The following is a 26,165-nucleotide window of genomic DNA, read 5'->3' on the forward strand; positions in this document are numbered from 1 at the left end:
ACACCGTATTTTTCTTCTTGATAATCTCTGAAGCAGTCTGGGATATAGCACACTTCCTCTGGTCCAAAACCAGTTTATTAATTGCTTCGACTAGTTTTTAAATTCAAGAAGTGCGGGTTACTGCTCCTCTGGACCAGTTTATTTATTTCAAATTTATAGGAGAATAAAGGCTGGGACCAGTCCGGAGACCAGGAGTACGTTCAGTAACGAAAATATCAAGAAACTCGCGGTTTTCTTGATGTCTGGTTGATGGGTTCGAAACGTCACAGTGACGTAAAAGGTTGTTGAACGGAAAATGGACATATTGAAGTTAGCGCTGTTTTCGAAAATGGAGTACGTTTTACTGGCCTTCAAAACGTAACGAAGCGCAAATGGCTCTTTTCAATTATTAACGAGCTCAAATTGTTTAAGACAATTATGTCTACTTGAATGGAAGAAGTAGTTTTGTAAAGAAAACTAATACAATTACTCTAGGAGTATCATTATTGGGATTTAATTTGAATTTAATTTTTAAATCCCGCTCAAACTTTTCGTCTGTCAAGTGTTCAACAGTCAAGCGCTATGTCACGCCATCAAAAAAACCATATCGAATAGATGGTTTTTTTGATGGGCAAGTGCTGAGCATCATGACGTCAAAACCGGAAACACGAAAAAGCGTACAGTTGGGAAAATCTGACATCGCTTAGTAAGCGCTGTCATCAAAGAGGGCTACTGAACGTACCCTAGTTTATTATTTCGGACGCTAGGGGGTCACTGGTCCCAAGGACAAGTTTAAAAAATATTCTTATTTCCCTGACCGCTCTGAAGGGGTTTTCGGTTCAGTTCAGTTATAACTGAAAACTGAACTGATCAGTTCGGTTTCCTGGCTGAACCGAACTGATAATTTCAGTTCAGTTTCAGTTCTTGAAAATCTTAACTGAAAAGTTTCAGTTCAGTTTCAGTTTTAGTCCAAAACCGATTTGAACCGAACTGTGGGAAACCTTACGTGCGCCCGAGACTTCCGAGGCTCCGAGCCTAGTAATGCCGCGCGAATCTGAATAAAACAGGCTTAACGGGGCGCTGAGACACTAACAGGCGTCACGTGAGCAACATCTAGAGTGAAAATTTCTCCTTACTACGTCATCAAACGAAACAAAATTTAACTAGGCCTTTCCAAACACAAAACTTTGATTGCAATTTTATAAATTTCTACGAAACCAAATACAAAAGTAAACATATAATAATAAACTAGATTTTTCAAGGATTTTTTTCGTATTTTAAGTTTGTGGATGACGAAAATTATGGCACTAACTCTTTAAGAGCAAAAACGTTAATCTTCAAGTTTAAAAGTTTGTATTGTAATTATGATTAATATAATAAATTTTTTACAGACGTCTATTAAATCGCACTCTCCTTAATAATCCACAAAAAAAGGACCAAAATATAAAATTTTACACAATTATTTTTAAAATATTGACTTAAGCCTGTTTGATATTTAGTTCCTAATTTTTATATAAAAGGATAACGTATCAAAAAACCTTATTCCTGCATTAAAGGCAGTATGAAGTCTTATCTACCGCTATCTTAGAATTGGTCAACTTAACTTCACACTAAGAGGTTGCGACGATATTTTAATTTTATAATATTAAGGTTTTTACTTTTTAGAATCATTTCATGGATTTAATGAATATTTAATTCCTATTAGTCTGATATAGACAAGGGAAGGTCATTGTTAAAAGGAGTCGTCAAGGTTAAGGTTAAGAGGTTATTGGTACCTTATTGGCGTCGGATGGTCCGAAAATTTTTAGAGGCGACAACTTGTCGCGCCCGAAAAGGTTCTCACCCTTTCTTTTCGGTGGGTCCTCTTTTGTGCTCGTCCCAAACGTTCCTTGTGTCAATAGCTTTGCCCCTCTTTCTTTATTTCTTATACACTGTATATCATAAATACATCGATTTTCATCTACGTGGAATCTTTGACAGGCTATTTTCTGGGTCTTTCAGTTTGAATTAAAGCGGAGGAGCTGTAGAAATCCTCACCTCTGACGTCATTCATAATGTATTTGAACTTAGAAACCACGTGTATTGACCTGCGCAGCGATTCCCACGACTTCTGAGGACCAAACCCTAATGAAAACAAATTCTCTTTGCGTGCTGAACGAATAGACCAAGGGTTGTATCAGGGATAGATGTAATTTTAGAAGTAGGAATGGAGAACAGAGTCGGGACTTTGACGCGCGCCAGATTAACCGACTTCCAAGTTCCATCGAAAGGAGTTCTAGCGAACTGAAAACCGAGCATCGAGACTAACAATGGAGCGACCGTGCCGACTTTCGAATCCCCGCTGGGGTAAAAGATGGAAGGGTTCTAGCTAACTGAAAGCCGTGCAATGTGTTTCTAGCGAACTGAAGATACGCAATAGAGAATTTCCTTCAGGGGAAAGCAAAAATTCGAGAGGAAAAAAATTTAAAAGGATTTCTATTGTTCATCTTCAGTTCGCTAGAACCACATTGCGCGGCTTTCAGTTAGTAGAACCCTTCCAACTTTTGCCCCAGCGGGCATTTGAAAATCGGCACGGTCGCTTCGTTGTTAGTCTCGATGCTCGGTTTTCAGTTCGCTAGAACCCTCTTCGCTGGAAGTCGACCTTTAATCTGTTCTCCATTCCTGCTTCTAAAATTACATCTATTCCGGTTTCGCGCTTCTTTTGCTATCCCTTCAGTTCAGTGACGCCATGCTTCGATTTGAAATTTTTTACCCTCCAAGTTGAGGGGCTTATGGGGTTGCGGGCAGACAGCCTTGACGCCACGCGTTCGAAGCTGAAGGGGTAGATTTCTTTTCTTTATCATCCTCTTATCAGTGTTCACTTCCACTCCTTTCCCCAAGCGTTAACGCGTTTACTTGAATGAAAGGAATAAAATGTAAAACTGTTTGAAAATAAATGGAGGGTGGTGTTTTGGGGGTCTTTAATAAAGAAGTGTTTGTTGTCGTTCTTTTCCTACAAGGTTATACAACGTTAGTTCTCGCGCTATGTTTCTCGATTCAGAATTTCAACTTTCAGTAGTAAATCACTTGTGCTTATATTTTATAAAAAAATTTAATAAAAGAAATTTTAAAATCCTCAATGATCCAAAGCAAATTTTCTTTCACGAACGATCCCTTCATTGAAGTGTAGCAAAACGTGCCTTTATATATCTTCCAGATAAGGTGAAGCCCCCCCCCCCAGACACACACATACACTCAGCCAAGCTTGAACTGGCGTAAAAATTCTTATTGCATAGGCAACAGTTTGTTACTCAAGTTTGAGGGGTCATCCGTAAATCACTCCAATTATATATATTGATTACCTGGTCCTTAGGTCAAAATGTCATAGAAAATTTTCGACACAAAATCAAAATTAGATCCCTCTGTAATTTGATCCAACCACCTGTTTGTAACCGAGCCTGTTTATAGGCTATGACTAAATTGCGATACTTTCATTGATACTTCTAATGTAAAGTGATCTGTTTGTGACAACTTTGTTTGTTCAAAAATCGTCGCAATAGCACGATTTTAAATTGCAGTATAAAGCTTGTCTTGTAGGAGAATTTGTAAAATTTTTCATAATAACAGCATAAGTTTATAAGATATCATGTTCCATAAGTATGATACTACCTATACTTCGTAACGCTAGAGACTTACTATGAGCTAGTTCCAGAACGACGCGAGAACTGACTACACTCGGTTAGTTTTGGTAGTCCAAACCTTAGACAGGGCCTCACCAGGCGTCGCTTTACCTCGAATCTATGACGTTTCATCTACGTCATTTCATGACAAGCTCTTCTTAACCAGTGACAAACTTATGGAACATATCTTATGAACTTATCATGATAACAGACAGTCAAGAAGATAAATAGAATTATTTTAAAGTTCGTACTCGAAATAAGTAATTTCATATCGCTAGAGCAGGAGATTCAATGGATACTTCAAAAGTGGTATAGTGACGTCTTTGGTAGTTCAAACATCGTTGAAAGGGCACGGTTTTAGAATAGTCCAGATCCATATTGTTGTAACGCCACCGATACGGTGGTCGCTCATTTTCGGCGGCGAAACCTAGCACCATTTTCAGAGGTGCAATGCTGCCAGACACTTTTCCCTAGTATTTTTTGGTCTGATTGTCGTCGGCTGCTATTCATTCCGTATTTCGACACAGAACATCCGTAAAAGTCAATTTTTGTTTATGGAAACTTTAATTGGCTTAATTTCCATACTATTTAATAGACACAACCAACAAATAAACAAGTTGGCTTGGTCTAGTCTCCATCTAAGGGATAAGATCACGTGACTAACAAAGTTTACTGTAGTACCATCTGTCGTTGAGCGACGAAAGTAAATCTCTTATTTTTCTGATTGGATTAGAGTCGGACTCTTGGGGTAAAACAGGTTCTGCGCATGGTAAAATCAAGCCAATCAGGTTATCCCTTTCTCACCTCAAAACCCGAGCTCGAGATCTGAGCAGTTACAAAAATTCAAAAGATTTGTTGGTTGGGTCTATTAAATTGGAAACCTCAATTTCGAAACGTGGTAGATAGTATAGAGTAAAAAATTAAAGAATAAGGCTAGAACGCTGCCATTTTATAATTGTCTCCTGTAGTTCTCTCAATTATGAAGTAGACGATAATCAGTTACCAAAACCACGGCCCACCCACTCACGGACGTGATCGAGTGAGCTATGCGAAAAAAAATCCCTCTCTCCATAAATGGCGGCCGATCACGTGATTTAATTTTTCCCGCGGAAAACGCCGCGATATTCTTGAGAACTGTGCGGCGCTCAAATGGACCAATACTATACTAGTATAAAACTCGCCTGGTAAGAGAAATTGTGAAACTAATCTTAAATTACTTTAATTGCAAATGTAGAATAATTTTAAAGGCCTTACTAGAGATGAAGTATTTCGCATTTTTATGTTCCAACTTCCAAGCGATTTTGAGTGAAAAATTATGTATGAAATTTTTGGCATGATGATTAGATTGTTTTATGGATGACCCCTTAAATTTAAATAATAAACTGGAAGACGGTGCTAAATTAATGTCCTACCACAATTTATGGAGCACCCTGTATATTGTCTTAAACCTCTTACCCCTAACTAAAAATATATAAAACGAAAACAGTCCACATCCAAATGACGGACCTAAATTGGAAAAAAAAATATTAATGTTTGAAGTATTCATTGTGTCCCTCAAAATAGTTAAGAATAAAAAAAAAATAAAGCCACGCGAAGCCATGCCTTTAAAGAAGACCCCTTTTAGCACAATCGTGTTGGGGCTAAGGACCGAAGATCGAAGGAAACGATGAAAGTTCAAGGTCGCTAAAACATTTCCACCCCAAGAAAATGATAAAAATAGTTACCCCTAGTACCAGAGCACCAAGGGTCAAAGCCACGTTGGTCTGTTTAAACTCCCCCTCATGGAGTCGTGTATTAAGAGGAGCAGCTAGAGTAGAGCTAGAAACCGTTCAGTTTGTCTCTTCCAGAGCTGTGCTAATTAGGTGACAACTAATTGTATTAGAATTAGCAATTAGGGAAATATTTTTGAACTAATTAATTAGCCAATTAGCAATTAGGGAAATATTTATGAACTAATTAAATAGCCAATTAGCAATTAGACATAGAAACTAATTCAATTCAATTAGAAATTAGACATTTATTTATCAAACTAATTAATTAGAATTATTATTTTCTAATTAAGGTAAAAAAGAAACCATAAGTAAACATAAAAGTTTAAAAGTGCCCATGGATTTAGTACTTTGGTAATGCAAAGTTTAATCTTTCAAAGCCATTGAAAAACGGGTACGGAAGCCAAGAATTATTCTCGAAAAATGAGACAAGCCTTCGGTCATGTTAAAATTTGTCTCATTTCTTCATTTTCTTGCCACAGTTCCTATAATGGACTCCTGAGTAGTAAATACATGCGCACTGCTTTTAATTCGAGTAGGTAAAACAGTCGAAATTTCGAAATGGGGCAGTTGCGAACTACGAAATATTCTACTAGTACTAGTAGTCTCATATTTGAGGAGCTGAAAAATTTAGAGTAGCACTAAGGCTTCCTCATTGATATAATAAGGCTTTTTCTTATTCAAATAGATGAATCAAGAGTTAATTCCTCGATTTTTTTACAGCAAATTGGCGTAAAAGATTAATTGAAAATCCAATTGGCTAATTAGTTAATCCTAAATCTAATTAAATTTTAATTGGATTATTACCTTTCCGATTCATACTAATTAATTAGAATTACTTCTCAATTAGCACTAAGGTAATTAAAATTCAATTACCATTTTCAATTAGTAAATGTTGCTAATTAATTAGAAATTCAATTAGCTAACTAATTAATTAGCACAGCTCTGGTCTCTTCCCGCGTGCCGCGTCTCGATCAGATCGATCGACTAGCCGAGGGTATCCCAAAGTTTTTTGCACCACAGGACCATGAAATTGCGGACTAAAAACTGGCGTACTTACCTCTCCTCTTAAGATACAGACTCCATGCCCACATGAGCTACCTCGGTCCTCGGAACTTCGGAAGGACGTTTCATTTACCCCTGGTTTCTGAAACCCCCTTGAAATTTTCGTTTTTTCTCTCTCTTCACAGTTCCCCCTCCCAAACTGAGGGAGTGGGACCCTTACGCCCCTTTCTTTACATGCTATGGATGCTTCCAAGTATAAGGACTGGTAAATGGCTTTGGTCTTTTGTGAGCTTCGACAAAAGAAAAACTGTAAAATATCTTCACTAGTCGTGTTCGAACTTTCGAAGCGTTTGGTTCTCGTCCAGTAGATTTATATTATGTTTATGATGGTACAGAGACTTTCCATAGTATTGAGATTTTAAACAATTTTGACTACGGACTCTCAGAGAAAGACAAGAATCTGTGTAAGCTGCTAGTACCGGCAAGTTAAAGTGGCGTGGAATATATATTATAAGGGTACTGCGTGTGGTAGGTAGGGCTCAAGTTATTGTGACACTCTATATTTTAGTATTGATGGTTGTTTCGTGTACACATCTCTCTCTGATTTCTAGACTGGTTGGGATTTATATTTGACCAAAAAGCAAAGGCCAGTTACTTTCGCGCGTCCAAGACTCCAACAGAGAAAAGTGGTTGAGGTTTTAGTGTTTTACGTTTTGCGAACGTTTGATATTAAAGTTTTGAGTTCACGTATTTAATTTTTGCAACTTAAATGCTACTATATTGAAGTCAACTCTGTAGTGACGGTTTAATACATCTTTAAGTAAAATAGGACCACTAAGTGTTTCAAGTTAAAATTTTGATCCTGCGATTCAAAGAACTTCGATTTAATTAAGGTAAGAAGTCGTTTATTAGCATGCATGTTCAATTACTATTAGTACTTTGTTTTATCATAAGCCAGTAATTACAGTAAAAATAAAGGATATTTAAGTATGCTTAATATTTTGACATTTAAAGGAGGGTGAAATCAAAAACAAGTCGGTTTTACCAAAAGTAATATTTTACTTTATTTTTTTTTCTTTTAACATTTAATTATTTACTCCATTAAACATTGCAATTAAAGTTAATTATTTATAAACTCGTTTTACACTTTAAATAAAAACGCCGAAACCCCTATAATTCAGTATAATTAACATTAAATTACCCCACAAATATTTTTTAGGGTAAAAAATTTATAATTTTTAAATAAACTAACAATTTAGGATTAAAACTCCGTGATTTGTTTGTCCAACCCTATTTTTCCGATATCACATTTAAACTAATTTAAATCATTATCAAAATATCTGAAAATTAAACATTTACGGTAAAATAGAGAAAGTTCCGTACAAAAACGTCACTAAACATTATAATCAAAGTAAATTATTGATTTAAACTCATTTTATTTATTAACATTATTTATCACGCTACTAGCTTAATTTCAAACTAATTAAGTATAAATAAAATCATGAGTGAATCATATACTAGCTCCCTATAAGTTACTCAGTCACACTGGCCTAATGTATCCAGCATTTTCTTCCGAATAGTAGTCGAGAGGAGGGGAGGCGGGTGAAAGTGATAGTAGACGGCGCCCTCTCTTAGGGCTTTGAAATTAATGTATTAACGGTTTTGGAGGTTTGACTTCTTTGCGTCACATTCATTCTTTTGCTTATTGAAAAATAATTTTGGTTTCCATTTGGTTAAAAATGGGCCTTTCTTTAAGTTTTTCTATTAGTTCTTTAGACGCACTATTAAAAAGTTTAGTAAGGTTTTCGAGATGACTATTCTAGGAGAGCGATAGCTCTCTTAGATAAGACCTCATACCGACTTTAATGTATAAGGATGGTTTTTTGATTGGTTATAACTTTTCTTAGATAAGACCTCATACCGACTTTAATGTATAAGGATGGTTTTTTGATTGGTTATAACTTTTTTTGTATCGTATTAACTGCTTTGAAAAAATTCCACAGAACTACAATTCGGGACCTAAATATGTGGTTAAAATTTCAAAAAGATCCATCCATTAGTTTTTCTTATAAAAAATAAAGTTGCTAAGGGTGGTTTTCATTTCCATAAAAATTTTACGATATTTTGATGAAAATCATGAAATTTTCCATAGAAATAACATGGGAAAAATTTAACAGATAGCCTTTTTGTGGAAGCCGTCATGAAATAACTATACATTTGTTTGATTTGAAAACGGTTTCAAATGAAAGCCTCATATTTAGTATTTGTGCTTTCCAGCTTTCATTGATTAATTTTAAGTTTAAGTATGTTTAATTTTAAATTTTCAAAATTACCCCAATTTGCGTTATTTAAGCATGGATAGACTGATTTACTAGAAAATTGCAGCGCGACCAAAATTGGCCTTTTTTTGCGTTTAGTTGCGTCATATTAATCCGATTGTTTTTTCTTAATGCCTTTTGGTTGAAATGCCCTATCGGTAGTGAGATAAGACTGCTTTAATATTGCCGCCGTGACAAATACCCCGTTTGTGGTCGCCATTTTTTTAAGGGGAAAAAATTTGAGAGTGGGTCCTTTATCGTTGTCATTTTCATATTTTTTGAGGATTTGCTGATGGATAGATTTTAAATATAATATAAAGTAGGTTTCAAGTTTTAATATAAGCCTAATTTCATAATTTTCCACCTTTCTATTGTCCCACAATCTGTTTCTAAACTTGCCACTTTTTTTAAGGCGGTGAAACCCGTGAAATTGCGCTAAGCCTTGGTCGCTTCAGCCCCTTTAATGCTTCTAATCGTGGTGCGCAGCCATGGTGAATTAATTTCTCTAAGCCTTGGTCAAAACAATATCCATAGTGCACCAGGCCCGTCAATCTTATTTCCCATCCTGGTTTCCTCATATATGCTCTGTCTTCGAAGTCTGCTTTGTATTATGCTATGAATTTATGCTTTATTTATTTCGTAAGCATAGGTAACAGTAGTGATAGTTAAAAATGCCGTTATTTATTTACTCAAATCAGGGTTCCATTGTATTAATTAAAACCTTGTATTCTACCTAAATGATTAAAATGTTTCATTTGGTAATGCTTTATGAAAAACAACGCTCACTACAGAAGATTTATACACATATTCCTCACCAACGTAACACGTTTGTTTACCTTGTAAACTATTAAATACAATAAATACTATTGCCATTAACGGTGATTTTCTGGAAAGTATTGACAGCAAACCTTATTTTCTTAATTAATAGTTTACATATTTATAATTTAACTCAAACACACTTTTAACAAGTTATATTAATTGTGGTTATATGTAATATTTCATGAATGAAGCTCAGTTTCGAACAAAACCACTATTAGTGAGCCATCCAACAAACAATGGTTTGGAACTAATAATAATAATAATAGATGGAAATGATTAACGCAAGTTGATAAAGAAATTAATAATCTTTTGATTAATTATGTTAGGAAGGAAATGATTAACGCAAGTTGATAAAGAAATTAATAATCTTTTGATTAATTATGTTAGGAAGGAAATGATTAACGCAAGTTGATAAAGAAATTAATAATCTTTTAATTAGTTATGTTAGGAAGGAAATGATTAACGCAAGTTGATAAAGAAATTAATAATCTTTTAATTAGTTATGTTAGGAAGGAAATGATTAACGCAAGTTGATAAAGAAATTAATAATCTTTTAATTAGTTATGTTAGGAAGGAAATGATTAACGCAAGTTGATAAAGAAATTAATAATCTTTTAATTAGTTATGTTAGGAAGGAAATGATTAACGCAAGTTGATAAAGAAATTAATAATCTTTTAATTAGTTATGTTAGGAAGGAAATGATTAACGCAAGTTGATAAAGAAATTAATAATCTTTTAATTAGTTATGTTAGGAAGGAAATGATTTACGCAAGTTGATAAAGAAATTAATAATCTTTTAATTAGTTATGTTAGGAAGGAAATGATTTACGCAAGTTAATAAAGAAATTAATAATCTTTTAATTAGTTATGTTAGGAAGGAAATGATTAACGCAAGTTGATAAAGAAATTAATAATCTTTTAATTAGTTATGTTAGGAAGGAAATGATTAACGCAAGTTGATAAAGAAATTAATAATCTTTTAATTAGTTATGTTAGGAAGGAAATGATTTACGCAAGTTGATAAAGAAATTAATAATCTTTTGATTAATTATGTTAGGAAGGAAATGATTAACGCAAGTTGATAAAGAAATTAATAATCTTTTAATTAGTTATGTTAGGAAGGAAATGATTAACGCAAGTTGATAAAGAAATTAATAATCTTTTAATTAGTTATGTTAGGAAGGAAATCATTTACGCAAGTTAATAAAGAAATTAATAATCTTTTAATTAGTTATGTTAGGAAGGAAATGATTAACGCAAGTTGATAAAGAAATTAATAATCTTTTAATTAGTTATGTTAGGAAGGAAATGATTTACGCAAGTTGATAAAGAAATTAATAATCTTTTAATTATACGCAAGTTAATAAAGAAATTAATAATCTTTTAATTAGTTATGTTAGGAAGGAAATGATTAACGCAAGTTAATAAAGAAATTAATAATCTTTTAATTAGTTATGTTAGGAAGGAAATGATTAACGCAAGTTGATAAAGAAATTAATAATCTTTTAATTAGTTATGTTAGGAAGGAAATGATTAACGCAAGTTGATAAAGAAATTAATAATCTTTTAATTAGTTATGTTAGGAAGGAAATGATTTACGCAAGTTGATAAAGAAATTAATAATCTTTTAATTAGTTATGTTAGGAAGGAAATGATTAACGCAAGTTGATAAAGAAATTAATAATCTTTTAATTAGTTATGTTAGGAAGGAAATGATTAACGCAAGTTAATAAAGAAATTAATAATCTTTTAATTAGTTATGTTAGGAAGGAAATGATTAACGCAAGTTAATAAAGAAATTAATAATCTTTTAATTAGTTATGTTAGGAAGGAAATGATTTACGCAAGTTGATAAAGAAATTAATAATCTTTTAATTAGTTATGTTAGGAAGGAAATGATTGGTATCGTTCCTTTCAACCGAATTCCCAATGGACCGAAATCCCATTCGACCGAATATCCCGCAATGATTTTAGATTTCCAGCCCAATGGCTATATTCCCGATGGACCGAAATCCCAATCGTCCGAATACGCCCCTAAAAAATACATGAATATAACTTGAAACACTGTAGCTGGCAGCGATTCGGTGGTGTAGTGGATACGATGTTGGACTGCGAAGCGATAGGTTGTTGGTTCGAATCTCCGAAAGGTATGTTAATAATATTAAAAGTAAATGTTTCGAGATACTAATTAAAACGCTCACTTTCATTCCTTTCAAGGCAAGAGATATATAGAATTAATAATCAAATTGTGCTTAAAATGAAGTACAGTCTTAATGGTAGTTCCATCAATGTCTTTAAATTAAAATTTTAATATTTTGGTTTCGGGTGGGTTAGGTTAGGTTAGGTTAGGTTAGCTTAGGTTAGGTTAGCTTAGGTTAGGTTAGGTTAGGTTAGCTTAGCTTAGCTTAGGTTAGGTTAGGTTAGGTTAGGTTATTTTAGGTTAGCTTAGGTTAGGTTAGGTTAGCTTAGGTTAGGTTAGGTTTGGTTTGTTTCCAATAATTCGTTGACACCTTTTCCAAAATATGCTCCTTTTAATTAGCTACCACCTTTTCCAAAATATTCTCCCTTTAAATAGCTACCACCTTTTCCAAAAATTTTCTCCTATTAATTAGCTCCCGCCTTTTCCAAAAGATTTTCCTATTAATTAGCTGCCACCTTTTCCAAAATATGCTCCTTTTAATTAGCTACCACCTTTTCCAAAATATTCTCCTATTAATTAGCTGCAACCTTTTCCAAAACATTCTCCTACTAATTAGCTGCCACATTTTCCAAAATATTCTCCTTTTAATTAGCTACCACCTTTTCTAAAATATTCTCCTATTAATTAGCTGCCACCTTTTCCAAAAGATTTTCCTATTAATTAGCTGCCACCTTTTCCAAAATATTCTCCTATTAATTAGCTGCAACCTTTTCCAAAATATTCTCCAATTAATTATCTGACATCTTTTCCAAAATATTCTCCAATTAATTATCTGACATCTTTTCCAAAATATTTCTATTATTGCTAATAAATTGTTCGTGGTAAGAGGCGGGCTTTTAATACTCATATAAATAATCTTTTTACCTCCAAACAAGGTTGGGTTGGGTTAGGTTAGGTTACGTTGGGTTAGGTTAGGTTAGGTTAGGTTAGGTTAGGTTAGGCTAGGGTAGGTGAGGTGAGGTTCGCCGTAATTAAAACGTAGTTAAAATAAGTGCAGTAATACATTTTCAACTCACATTTATTTTAACAATAATAAGTTGTGAAATTAAAAATATATTTAATGCAAAACCACACAGTATGTCTTCTTCCAGTTCAATAGAATTTCGGTCCAATGGGACTATAATAAAATCGCACCTTTGGCTACGTTCGGTCGAATGGGACCCCAAAAAAACCCCCCCTTCTGTCGAATGGGAATTCGGTTCAATGGGACCAAAGCAAATGATTAACGCAAGTTGATAAAGAAATTAATAAATTAATAATAATTTGATAAATATTATGGGGAAGAATATAATACTTCTTTTCCCCTTCTGATATGGGAACTCATGACGGAGACAATAGGGAGCTAACAGTTCTGACCCTGAAACGTCACACCCTTCTATCTCTTACTGGAGTTTCATCCCCCCTAACGGTTGGAAACAGTATTCTACTCGCAAAAATTCCAACCAGAGAGGGGCTGTGTGACGTCAGACTATCTGTTCCCCCTAGCCAGTTGTTAGCTCCTTATAGCTTTTAGACCAAACTACATTTTAAATGTCAGGAAGCTTTGACTGTAATTGGATTTAGGAATATTTTGAACTAATAATTCTACCCAAATGATTAAAATCTTAAATTAGGTAAGGCTTTATGAAAAACCACGCTTTCTACAGAAGATATAAAACCCATGCCTATTGGGGTTGAAAATTTGCTAAGTCGCGTTGAATCTGGCGATAAAGAACTTGAGAGTAATTTAGCTACTTTCTTGGGTCATATTCGAGGAACTAAGGACTACTGGTATAAAGTTCTTAGAAACGTTTTAGCGATGATTCGGGAATTTGGTCCTCCAACCTGGCTCTTGACTTTTAATCCGGCCGAATACGATGACTTGGAACTTCACGATCACTTGAGAAAAGTGAATTCAGACGTTCCAGGAATAGAGTCGATGACGGTGGCTGAATTGTTGAATTTGGATCCGCTTAGCGTAAATTTGCACTTTCACAACAAAGTGAGGTCGCTGCTAAACAACTTTGTCTTGTGTAAGCAAAATCCAGTTCTTGGCATGATAGAACATCATTTTTGGCGGGTTGAATACCAATCTCGTGGTTTACCTCACTACCACATGCTTTGTGGGCCAAGGACGCTCCAAAGATTGGAACTTCTTCGCCCGAGACTATTTTGGATTACGTGCAAAAACACGTCACGTGTTCGATGCCAAGCGCATCGATAAGTCCAGAATTGCACCGGCTGGTAAAAAAATTTCAATTTCACAAATGCACCTCCAGTTGTTACAAGAAGGTGAAAAATTCTAAAAAAGGATCGAGAGTGTGTCGTTACGGTTTCCCTCGTAACGTAACAAACGTAGCGACTATGAATTCCGTTAGATCAGTTACTCGTCACCGTAAGATGAAAAAGGTGCAAAAACGGTTGTACGACTTGCCGAGAAAACAGCACGAAGATTTAATAAATGATTATAATCCAACGCTACTATTGGCTTCCAAAGCCAACATGGATTTGCAATTTGTCGCTGACAAATCGGAAATAGTGGCAAACTATGTTACGGCTTACGTGACAAAGGGAGACCGGGCTGACATGGACCAAACTTTTGCCGAGTTAGGCAACGAAAGTTTGTCCAAAAAATTATTTGCCTATAGATTGAAATCTTTGACGTGCAAGCAAATAGGAATTTATGAAGCTCTCGATATGATGCTGGGCCAAGACCTTTACAACAAGTCTGACAGCACTAAATTTATAAACACTAACTTGAAAGAAAACCGATCGAGAATTTTGAAAGGTTACAAGGAACTCGCTCGTTTGAGGGAAACTGACCCCGAAAGCAAGGACACTTGCCAAAAAGGGTTCGTCGACGACAAGTATCCGAATCGTCCCGACAGCTTGGAAAATCTTAGTTTGCGGGAATTTGGTCAGTTTTACGATTATGCCATGCGCTCCGAGGGTGTCGAGAAAAATGCGAATGTCATCCAGTTGAAAAACAATCTGGGTTTCATGAGAAAGAGAATTAAGCCATACATAATAGAGCACTTTATTCACGACCCGATGGAGGAGAAAGAACAGTATTGTCACGCTCTACTGATCCTCTTCAAACCGTGGCGTGACGAAAATGAGCTATTGGGCGATTTTGAAACATACGCCGATGCTTTCGAAAACTCGCTTTCGGTGTTAAAAGACATGAGAGAATATCACGAGAAGCTGTCGGTTTCCAAAGAAGTTGAAAAGAAACGGAAGGCTTCTAAAAAGTCGAAAGAGCTAGAAACCATAGTATCGGAGGGAGAAAGTGAGGACGATGAAAATGCGCTACAAGGGAAAGAAATTGTTATCGAAACTGAACACGCGATGGCTGATGTGGAAGCTGCCATGGAAATCAATTTCGAGACTGATGATGACAATGTGGCGTTACTAAACTCGGATCAAAGGCGAATATATGATCACATCATGGATCACTTCTCCCAAGAGGGAGAAAAATCTGGAAACAAGTGCCATTTTGTGTCGGGACCTGGTGGCACTGGCAAATCGTTTCTTATCGACACTCTCGCCAACGCAGTAAGGCGACGCTTTCAAAATCCTGCTAGCGTGGCAATTGCCGCGCCAACGGGTTTGGCAGCGTTGAATGTTAATGGCGTAACATTACACAGATTACTAATGTTGCCGGTAGATCATGGGCGTATTGCCGAATACCATTCCCTAAGTTCTGACAATATGAGCATTATGAAAGAAACTTTGGGAAATTTAAAACTGTTAATTATTGATGAAATTTCCATGGTCTCGTCGGTGTTACTGACTCACGTTCACTTGAGGCTGAACGAATTTTGGGAAATGAACCAACCATTTGGTGGAGTTGTATTTATCCTTGTTTTGGGTGACTTTTTCCAATTGCCTCCGGTTCAAGGAAATCCCGCGTTCATCAAAATCACTTCCGAAGAAGCCAGACTTGGATTCAATTGCATCGGAGGAAGTGATCTTTGGAAGTTTTTTAAATACGATGAACTAACGCAAAATGTTAGACAAGCCAACGACCAAAGTTACGGCGACATTCTAAGCAGAGTTAGAATTGGAAATATTTCCGAAGCTGATGTTGCAACCTTAGGAACTAGATTGGTTGCTCGAGGAAAAAACATCGAGGTGGCTATGGACCTTTTCATTAAACTGTCCAATGAAGGGTTTCGCCCAATTTGTTTGATGCCTAAATTAGCCATGTGCGAAAAATTCAACGGCGAAATGCTGCGAAAAAACGGCGAGAAAGTTGAAGTCATTCCTTGCCAGGATAGACTCGCTGACTATGGAAAAAAAAATGAATAAAAACATTTTGAGGAGACTTCAAAGTCTAAAAAACGAACCGTCCAAAACGGGCGGTTTGGAGAGCGAGTTAATTCTTTGCGTTGGCTGCCGTATAATGGTCAGAAGGAATATCAGTTTTGAAAAAGGCGTTGTAAATGGTACGATGGGTTTCGTAACTGGATTCAAGAAGGACGAACAAGGAAACGTTGTTGGTATTTTTCTCAGAGTAGATCGCGAACCGAATAACGACAACGACAACGCTAACACTGACTTTTTAGTTGAGAAAATTTGCGTCAAATTTTTGCTCATGACAAACATTTACGTTAAGCGCTCCCAGTTTCCCGTCATCCTGGCATACGCAATTACGATACACAAAAGCCAAGGCATGAGTTTAAAATGCGCCATTATGGATTTGGGTCCGAATTTATTTGGAACGGGCATGGCGTACGTCGCTTTATCGAGAGTGACGTCCTTAGCCGGACTCCATCTATTACAGTTCGATCCGACTAAAATTAAGGCGGATGGACGAGCCATAATGGAATATAACAGGCTTCGCAAAAAATATAGGCCAGATCTGCCTCTTTTGGAAATAACGGAGTCGAAAGAAAGTAGAGGTGGGAAAAGAAGTGCGCCTACACTATCTAAAAGCCTTTTAGAAGGCGAGGAAGTGAGATGTGAAGAAACACCGAAGAAGAAAAGGAAAGCCCAACAGAGTTTGGATAGTTTTCCCTTGAAAGGTTTAGCTAACGATGATCAAGTAACGTGCTATTCTAATAGCGTTTTGCAACTACTCTTATTAGTGCCGGAATTAAGAGAATTGGTTAAATCTTACAATGGATCATTCGTTGAAAAACCAGTTTTACGTTGCCTCCATGACACGATAAACGACATCGAGAGTTCTCAAGGAAGTTTCAGTCGTAAAGGGTTGGAACTGAGAATGGCTGTCGGAAATCATTTTACGCAAAACGTTCAACAAGACGCCAGTGAATTTTTGATGGTACTCTTGACGACACTAAGTCAAGAAATGGAAGCCAATTACTCTAAGGCTCTAAAAGATCTTTTTTGGTCAAAGTCGCGAAACTTTGCCAAATGCCCCAAATGTCAAGTTGAACAAAATTCGGAAAATATTGTTGAAAGCAACATTTTCAATCTTCCACTAGAAAACCGAGATAAAATTGATTGGAAATCTCTAGAAAAAAGGATGAGATTAACAGAGGTGCCATGCGTATTTTGTAACAACCCAAAAATACAAGAGCGTGATGTATTGATATCCAGCGGGAAGTACGTATTTTTGTGTCTTCTCCGTGGCGATTACAAAGATGGTCGTCCCGTTAAGATTTCGACCAAAATATCAAGTTTTGAAAATCAAAATGTCACTTTGAGCAAGATGCTTTTTAAAACTAAAGGGGTGATTATTCATAAAGGTCAATCGTTGGCCGAGGGACATTATGTGAACTTTGTGAGAAAAGACAACGGCTGGTACGAGGTCAGTGATGCAATAATCAGAAAAAGGGAGAGATTCGTCAGTAACTTGACTGACGTCACTGTTCTGCTCTTGGAAAAAGTCCAGACACATTAAAGGATCTAACGTGATTGAAGAATCCATATCAAATTTACCCCGGGTAAAGCTTAAAATTTCAATATTCGTACCAGAAAGGAGCATCATATCTGTCAAAGATATACTAATAGTTTCATATTCCCTTTAAAGTAATTTATGATTGGGTAAATTTGTTAATTCTCGAGCAAGTTAAAGGTTTACAATGGTTCGAGATAAATTTTGATGTTGCCCAGACTATAATAACCGTGAATGGGAGAGGAAGGAGGATTGTAGGGCCATGCTATTGTTTCGAAAAAAGGCGATGATTCTTGAATTAATTTTTAAATTTTCTAGTGAAGGGTTTTGCCTTGCCCCAATGGTATTTTATATAAAAACAAGTTAAAAACGTAGCCCCTGTTGGTAATGCTATGTGATTAAATATAATTCTTTAATAAGCTGGTGTTACTATTGAGACAAACTCATATTATTAGTTAACATTGAACAGATTTTTGGAACTGAGATTTAGACACTCGTACCCAAATTTTAAATAAATACTGATTAAAATTAATATATTCCAAGAGTTCTCTAAATATCAGTTTCGCAACTACCATTTTTCTCTTTTAAGCGCGCTATATTTTTTTTACATTAAGACGCTCATAATTTTTTTTTTGCATTAACAATTTCAAACCGTTCCAAAAAAAGTCCACGAGATTTTATAAACAAAATTAATTTAATCTAATATCATACTGTTTTAATTTCAACCCCTGTAGCGAAGATTTTGTGTTTAAATATTATTTATTAATATAACCTTTTCTTTGTATAACTTATCAATAATGTGTACCCGACCCAATCTAATACCACTTACAAAAATTTATTTTAAAGTATTTAATAGCCATATGAACTTATTAATTTGTCCCACTAACTAATATCCTACTATTGTTGGATAATTTGTTTTTATAAAGTTTGAGAATTATTTCCCCAATTGCGGTTACCAAAAAATATATATATATATTACATTACCCGTGTAAATAAAATAACTAAAACATTTTTTTTTTCAATTAATATTCCAGGAAGTTTTGCATATTCTCTTTGTGTTTCTCACCAGCTGGAGTAGTCTGAGTGACGGGTGCCATTGATTAAAACCAACAGGGGTAGAATTTGCAAAGCCTTTTGGAATAATTTTTTTTCTTCAAAATTTTATAACCTTTTCATTGTCCCTTTGGTAACCCACGCGCAAAACAATAATTGTCATGTTCTAGCAGCACTGTTTTCAAACTTAAAGCTAAGAGTTGCCTGACATAATTTATAAAAATTGACCCTCAAAATCTCATATTTAAATGAACATATAATAGCCAGTAAATGGTAAAGTTTTCTTTCGCCTCCTCCCCCTCCGCCCCTTTACATAACTAATATACCGAAGAACAAAATTATTTCGACAAAAATGCTACGAGCAGTTCATATGTTCAACTTTGAAACATGCAATTTAAAGACTATTTTCGTACAACTACAAGCGTATTGTATCAACACGTGCCAGCTGCTAAGCTTCAACAGAAAGATAATTCATCATAGCCTTTACCAGTATAATAAAAGATTAAAACTACACAGCCAAAAAGTATGAACATCATCATTATATAAAACAACACCACAAGACTTCGACAGACAGATCAAGAAATATAAATATTCAACTTCTATGCCGAAATAACAGACACTTTAGACTGGCGTGTGCAAAGAATGAGAGCGACTTTGGATTAAAAACAGCAAAGATATTCAAAGAAATAACCCTCGTATTTGTTGAGTGAGTGTCTATAGAACGTCTAACTGTACCAAGGCCAAATAATACGTGTCAATTATTTAATTTCCCTGCATAGTTATATAACGGCTTGGCAAGCCTTGCCTTCAAGTTCATCAACACAATAGAAGTTCATAACAGATATGATTTTGCTAAAAAAACTTTTTTGAACAAAAGTTGCTTCAACGTTATTAAAATTTAGAACAGCAATGGTTTGTTACTAAAATTATGTACTTTACTATGTTGGGAGTTTGGGCGCACTCCTGTAAGCCAAGCTTCTGGGCGACAAAGTTTTGAGGGAATAAGGGACTTGTCAGCATGCCTACCCTACAGGAACTGACTACCCCGTGTCCGCGGGTGGTGAAATACCCCAAATCCCCCCTCCTTCACCACCCGATTAAACCTCAAGTACTTCACTCGTAACTCTAAAAAACCCAACTGTGATTAACCGCCTAATCACCTTGGACTTCAATTTAAATTTCCATCGAAACGCCTTATGAACGTTATTTTACGGACGTTTGCCAAACAAAACAAGCTCGATGGAATTAGTAAAATAAAGCTGCCAATTAATGACGTTAAGCAGTAATGCTATTTGAGTTCAAAAGTAATAAATATCAAAACAAAATAAAATGGACTGGAGATGTCGCTACCAAACACAAGGCACATCATTAACTCTCTGAACTAAATTGCAGATTCTACATTAACATAACAAAATCACGCGCGATGGAGCTAGTAAAAAAGCTACCGATTAATGAAATTAACCACTAACGCCATCTTAGTTCAATAGTGAAACACAAGGCTCCTCATTAACTGTGAACTAAACTGCAGACTCTACATCAATAAAACAAAACCAAGCGCGATGGAACCAGTAAAAAAAGCTACCAATTAATGACATTAACCACTAACGCCATCTTAGTTCAATAGTATTAAATATAGAAAAAAAAAATAAATCAACTGGATTGAAGATGTCACTAACGAAATACAAGGCGCTTCATTAACTCTCTGAGCTAAACTGCAGATTCTACACCAACAAATCACTACCCTTTTTAAAAAGCATCTTTAAGTATATTAGCAGTATTTTAACAAACTCCCCCTTCCCTTTTTTATACCTAAAATAATTTAACATTAAAACCCATGCTTACTATTTTTCTGGCTATTATATATTCTCAATTTTACAGTCCTAGGATTACATGTGTATAAATATTTTTTCATCATTGAATTATTCACTTGAGAGATTAACAAAATGATTATTGGTGCTCTAACGTTAATGTTGAACTTTTCACACTTTTTAAATCCAACCTTCACGTATGACTCTCTTTGAACATTTTTTTAATCCCTCTCATGTATTCATAGTGAAACTTACATTTTAGATTCAGTTAAAATTAATTATAGTTATTCCTAGCTTTTCCCTGTTAAGGTCTATTTTTTAACAGTTAGGACGCTATCACTAATTATTCTCAAAAGCCTTTCTGGTGTCCAAAATAATTTTCCTTATAAAGTTACGAATGAAACCCTTTAAAAAATACGCAACTATTAGCTTTAAACGTGAAAAACAAAATTTTTATTTACTGGAAAATAATTATAATGAATACAAATAACAACCAGGGAAATTCAATTCCAAATTGCGTCCTATAAATAAATGTAGCAATTATCAAACCAAATGTGTTTTTAAAATAAATCTTTAGCACATGCCAATAAAATAATAATCATACGTGTTTTAACTTTGAAAAAAAAGTTTAACAAAAATATTCTTAAAGCAATTTATTGTTTTAATGACTTTTAAGTAATTACTGAACAGCCATAACTTTAAAAAATTACAATTTATATTTTAACTATTATATAAAATAAATAATACTATTAACCCTAACTTTTGTCATCAATAAACTACTGTAACTCTCATTTCACTTTATTTATCAAAGGTAAAATAGTTACCATTAGTTTCATAAATACTACTAAATAATTTGTTGATCCTATTATTTCCTATATTCAATGATAAATCTAAGCACAGTTCCATTGCCAGACTCCTGTAGTACGCTGGCTAATCATTTATCATCTATCCCAATGGCTAAATCCAATTAAAATTGTACTTAAGGACAGAGCGAAAAATAAAATATGCCAAACTACCACACTATACGGAAGAGAAAATCTTTTTAAGACGCGTTATATTTATATTATATTATAATTATTATGATATTGCCAGCTTTTCCAAAACACTACAAAATTGTATTTCTTTTCCCCTGAAATATTGCCAAATTATTGCTAGTTGTCTTATTTAATGCCACTTTTAACAAAAAAAATTACTATTTTAGTTTCTTAAATTAGGTTAAAGTTAATCACAAAAGATGGTAATCTATATGTTGAATCTCGTGTAAAGGTTAAGAGAAATATCCGTTCTGAATAAGATCTTGTTGACACAATGACATTGGAAATGGGGTTCAAAATTAGCGTGAAAGCAACTGGTATATTCTGGTCTGGGTTCATCAGAAATAGTCGAACTAAAATCTTTGTCATGACATCACACCCTCGTATATCTACGAATTTCATCAGCTTAAATTAAGACTAAAAATATTGATGTGACGTCCCCTTAGCTAATAACTCTCAGTCTATTGAATGACAAACTATTTCCTTTTCTGCAGCTAGCGGGAATGAGCACTGAAATAAATTAATCACCACCGCATGTACGCAAAATTAATAAAAATTAAGACCGAAGTAACAGATATTAATCAAAACGCGTCTTGGATTTAACCAAGACCTACAAAGTATCGATAAGAACAAGGTTAATCACTTGACTGAATGCGCAGATATTGAAACTTTTTTTTTAATTAAAACTTACATGCTTAAGAAAGTATGTTCCATCAGAGGCAGGCGAGGGGTGAAACTGGTCTCTATATTCGTCAGGGCCGTATCTTTCACGATGGGTCCCCCGTGTCTAATGATTATTACCAAGTCGCAAACTCGGGCCCCGCCTCCACCAACACTGGTCCAGGAAATCAGGCCTCAAAAAATGTGACCAGCCTCTCTGCCCCTCCACATCCTTACTACCGGTAGCAACAAATGCGACTCCACTAACTAAAGCTAAACTCAAGATTTTCTACCTCAATGCCCAAAGTTTATTTAACAAAAGAAACGAACTTATCACGATATCGTCAACCTGGGATGCAGACTGTATTTGCGTCACGGAAACATGGGCCTCTCCTTCCCAGCTTGACGCTGTTTTTATTCTTCCCGGCTACACCTTCTTACGGAAGGATAGAATTGACCGTCATGGTGGTGGAATATTGATCTACCTCAAATCCGACATTATTTTTCATGAAATACGTTTACCAGATCAATTCCCAGAATCGCTTTGGTTGGAACTCTACCTATCCACCTCCTCGCTATGGGTAACTCTAGGATGTATATATCGTGCCCCGAACACCCCTCTTATGCAATCTACTAATCTCTTTAATAATATTCGCGATCGCTCGTCAATTACCTCAAACCTTCTGATAGTGGGCGACTTTAACCTCCCAAAAATTGTCTGGTCAACTTGTACCGTAAATCGGCCCGCATCACCAGAACATGAGCTCCTTCTCGACCTCATCCACAATTCCGCCCTTACCCAGCACGTAGACTTTCCTACCAGGTTTAGCCAGAGTCAGGCAATGGGCAGTAATGTACTTGATCTCGTCCTTACCTCCGCAACAGTCGTGCCATGTATTAGCCATCTACCCCCTCTTGGAGGCAGTGACCATGTGATACTTCAAATTGCCTACCCACTGCAGTGCGTTCTTGATTCTCCAATTCCATTTGAAAACAATTATGACTACACACGAGCTGACTTCCCGGCCCTCAACACCGCTCTTGCCAGAATAGACTGGTCCCCCCTGGGCTCTCTCCCCATTGATGAGGCATGGACTCTCTTTACGGTCAATCTATTTGATTGCATCTCGCGCCATGTGCCTATCTACGATACTTCGACTCGTGATAAGCGTGCTTGGATCCCTTTATCCACTAAACGTGCAATGCGGAAGAAAGAAAGACTATGGAAAAAGCTCCGTAAAGCTAGCTCCACTGGTGACCACCGCACTTTTTCTCACCTCCAGCCCCAGTACAAAGCCCAAGTATCCAGTGTAAAATCCCTCATCTTTCGTGCCAAATCTAATATGACGGATCGCAAATTCAAAAACCTAAAGAAAAATCCTCGCGCGTTTTATCGATTTGTTCGCAAACAAATTAAATCGCTACCAACCCGTCTTAATGTAAAACTGCCAAACGGTGACAGCACAGACTCTAATTTCCTCATGGCTCAGAGCCTTAATGAGACACTAGTCAAAAACTTTAACCAAGCTCCTACAAATTTAAATGACATTTTTCCCACTATCGCCCCTGAAATGGAAGACTTCTTTCCTTCAACTGAGGACATTATGAATTCTCTTAAGACCCTCGACATTAAGAGTGCCTCAGGACCGGATGGCATCACTTCTCGTCTCCTTAAAAACTGTGCCGGTTCTCTAGCCTTTCCTTTAAACTTAATTTACACTAACACTCTCGTGCATGGTTCAGTCCCGGGGGCTTGGCGGCTTGCTCATGTAACACCGATTTATAAAGGGAAAGGGGAAAAGTGTAATGCCAAAAACTATAGGCCTATAAGTCTCACCTCAGTCGTATGTAAGGTCCTTGAGAAAAGTCTCCGAGTTGCCCTACTTCGTCATGTAACCCCGTATCTCAGCGATTATCAACACGGTTTCCTTTCCAATAAGTCAGTGGAGACCAACCTACTGTCTGCTCTTAGCGTTTGGGTAGAGGCTCTTGATAAAGGCGGCCGAGTTGATGTTATTTACCTCGATATCGCTAAGGCGTTTGATTCGGTCCCACACAAGCGTCTCTTGGCTAAGCTTCGCGCTTATGGAATCACAAACAATATATACGCTTGGCTTGAAAGCTACCTATCCAACCGCTACCAGGCTGTACGTGTCGGTAATTCTTTAAGTTTACCCCTTCAAGTTGTTAGTGGTGTCCCCCAAGGTAGTGTTCTAGGCCCCTTATTATTCATCCTATACATTAATGATCTCCCAAGGGTAGTCTCTTCCTCCCTTCGCTTGTTCGCGGATGACCTCAAACTGTTTAGGGAGATCCGTACTTACGAAGATGTTAGTCTTCTTCAGGCGGACCTTTCTCAACTAGAGGCTTGGTCCCTATCAAATGGTCTCATATTCAATGAAGAAAAATCCCTAGTTCTTACAATGCAACGAAAACCCTCAGATCTCTCTGCCCCTTCCCCTTACTTTCTATACGGTTGTAACATCCAACGGGTAAACGATTGTCGGGACCTCGGAGTGCATCTTACTCATAACCTGTCCTTCCACTCTCACATTTTGAAGTCTTGTGCGCGAGCTAATGGTCTTTTAGCTGTAATCAATGCTAACTTCCCCAATATTTCACCCGCTCTTATCTCTCGCCTCTTTAGCTGTTATGTGCGCCCTATTCTAGAATTTGGCTCCCAAGTCTGGAACCCCTCCCACATCCAGGATATAGCGTCTCTCGATAGGGTCCAAAGCCGTGCTTCTCGGCTTCCTTACAGTTTGAAATCCCGCCCAAGGGCACAACGCGTGTCAGCCCTCGGTTGGCCCTCCCTTACTCTTCGACGTTCTTACCTGGACCTTATTAGTCTATTCAAAATTTTAATTGACCCCTCCCAATCTCATTTTATTCAAGCACCCCGTTCCATTAACACTAGAGGTCACTCCCGCAAATTGTTTCTGAAACCTTTCAAGACCGATGTATTAAAACATTCATTCTTCCGTCGCACAATTCCCCTTTGGAACGCCCTCCCCGAGGATGTGATATCAGTCCGGTCCATTGCTCTATTTAAAACCCGACTAAGGGCTCACTTGCAACTTTAAGAGTTCACTACCTATTTAAAAAAAAAAAAAAAAAAAAATTAACTACCTATTTTTTACTGTGATATGACAATGTGATATGCGATAATGTGATATAAACCTGTTTTGTATGTAGGGAGCTGTATGGCTGACTCAGCCCTAGCTCGACTTTTATTAAAGGAACAAAAAAAAAAAAAAAAAAAAAATCACCCTATTCCATTGAATAAACTTACTTTACTGGTAGTAAATTTTTTCCCTCTCAATAATTTGAAAAATTTACTTATCTCGGGTTTTCGAGCACAATTCCATTCCCCGAAAACATTTTATAACTACATTTATTATCACTTTTAAGAGTTTTCGTGTGGAAAAATACCTCATAACTAGTAACTACACGTAACAATGAAAAAACGATTAGGGGTAGTCTGCTTTAGCTTCTGCTGCGCCCGATACGAACAAGGAGGATGTATAGTTGTATACCCCCCTTGATAGAAGTACGCCTTGTGCCATTCTCATGCCTTGTCTTTCGCTGGCCTCGTCACCAAGGCAATAGCCCACTCAATTGCGCGTTAAGCTGCTCGAGAATTCTGTGTGAATCACTTTTTATAGTAGTAATTGTAAATAGTAATTGTTTTTGAGAGCATTCCTCGCCTTGAAATAGGACAACTACGAAATAATTCGACCAAATTGAAGTTTAAATATTCGAACAAATCTTATTTTATAAATATCTTCTACCATTTCAATTTCTATAAAACTGTTCTACCAAATGCATAAAGAGTGCTACCAGAAGTCTCTGGGGCTACTAGAAATACAACATTTACTATAGGAAGATTCGCAGCGACAAGTTTAAAAATCCCATATTCCTTTAAAAACCGTTAATGCATTATCCTTGTTCCTGAAGATATACAGACTAAGTAGCAGAGTCGAGCCACAGCGTCGTAGATCACGCGACTTGGTGAACG

At 36.1% G+C, this 26,165-nt stretch overlaps 1 protein-coding gene and 1 long non-coding RNA gene across 7 annotated transcripts in view; one reads left to right on the plus strand and one right to left on the minus strand.

The window, feature by feature from the left end:
* Positions 1–1,149: 1,149 nt before the first annotated feature.
* On the minus strand, positions 1,150–6,596 carry LOC149718735 (uncharacterized). 4 transcript variants are annotated; one of them, XR_016374610.1, is made up of 7 exons: positions 6,468–6,596; positions 5,094–5,144; positions 4,893–5,020; positions 2,657–4,819; positions 2,017–2,103; positions 1,755–1,910; positions 1,150–1,685 (listed from the first exon to the last, which is right to left on the minus strand). It is a non-coding gene; the product is annotated as an uncharacterized LOC149718735 (long non-coding RNA). The 4 variants fall into 4 exon arrangements; XR_016374613.1 differs by having other exon boundaries at positions 1,150–1,910; positions 3,890–4,819; XR_016374612.1 differs by having other exon boundaries at positions 1,150–2,103; positions 2,657–2,873; positions 3,890–4,819.
* A 141-nt stretch (positions 6,597–6,737) lies between these two features.
* The window catches only part of LOC149718736 (DNA (cytosine-5)-methyltransferase 3A-like), a 68,295-nt gene continuing 48,867 nt past the window's right edge, over positions 6,738–26,165 (plus strand). For all 3 annotated transcript variants that reach the window (XM_089852162.1, XM_089852160.1, XM_089852161.1), the window contains exon 1: positions 6,738–7,305. The gene's annotated coding sequence lies outside the window, so the exon portion shown is untranslated. The remainder of the gene's footprint in view (positions 7,306–26,165) is intronic.

The sequence above is a fragment of the Phalangium opilio genome, unplaced genomic scaffold, assembly GCF_054372755.1.
Source record: "Phalangium opilio isolate 3A_F unplaced genomic scaffold, DU_Popi_V2 ptg000002l_1, whole genome shotgun sequence".
Taxonomy (NCBI): domain Eukaryota; kingdom Metazoa; phylum Arthropoda; class Arachnida; order Opiliones; family Phalangiidae; genus Phalangium; species Phalangium opilio.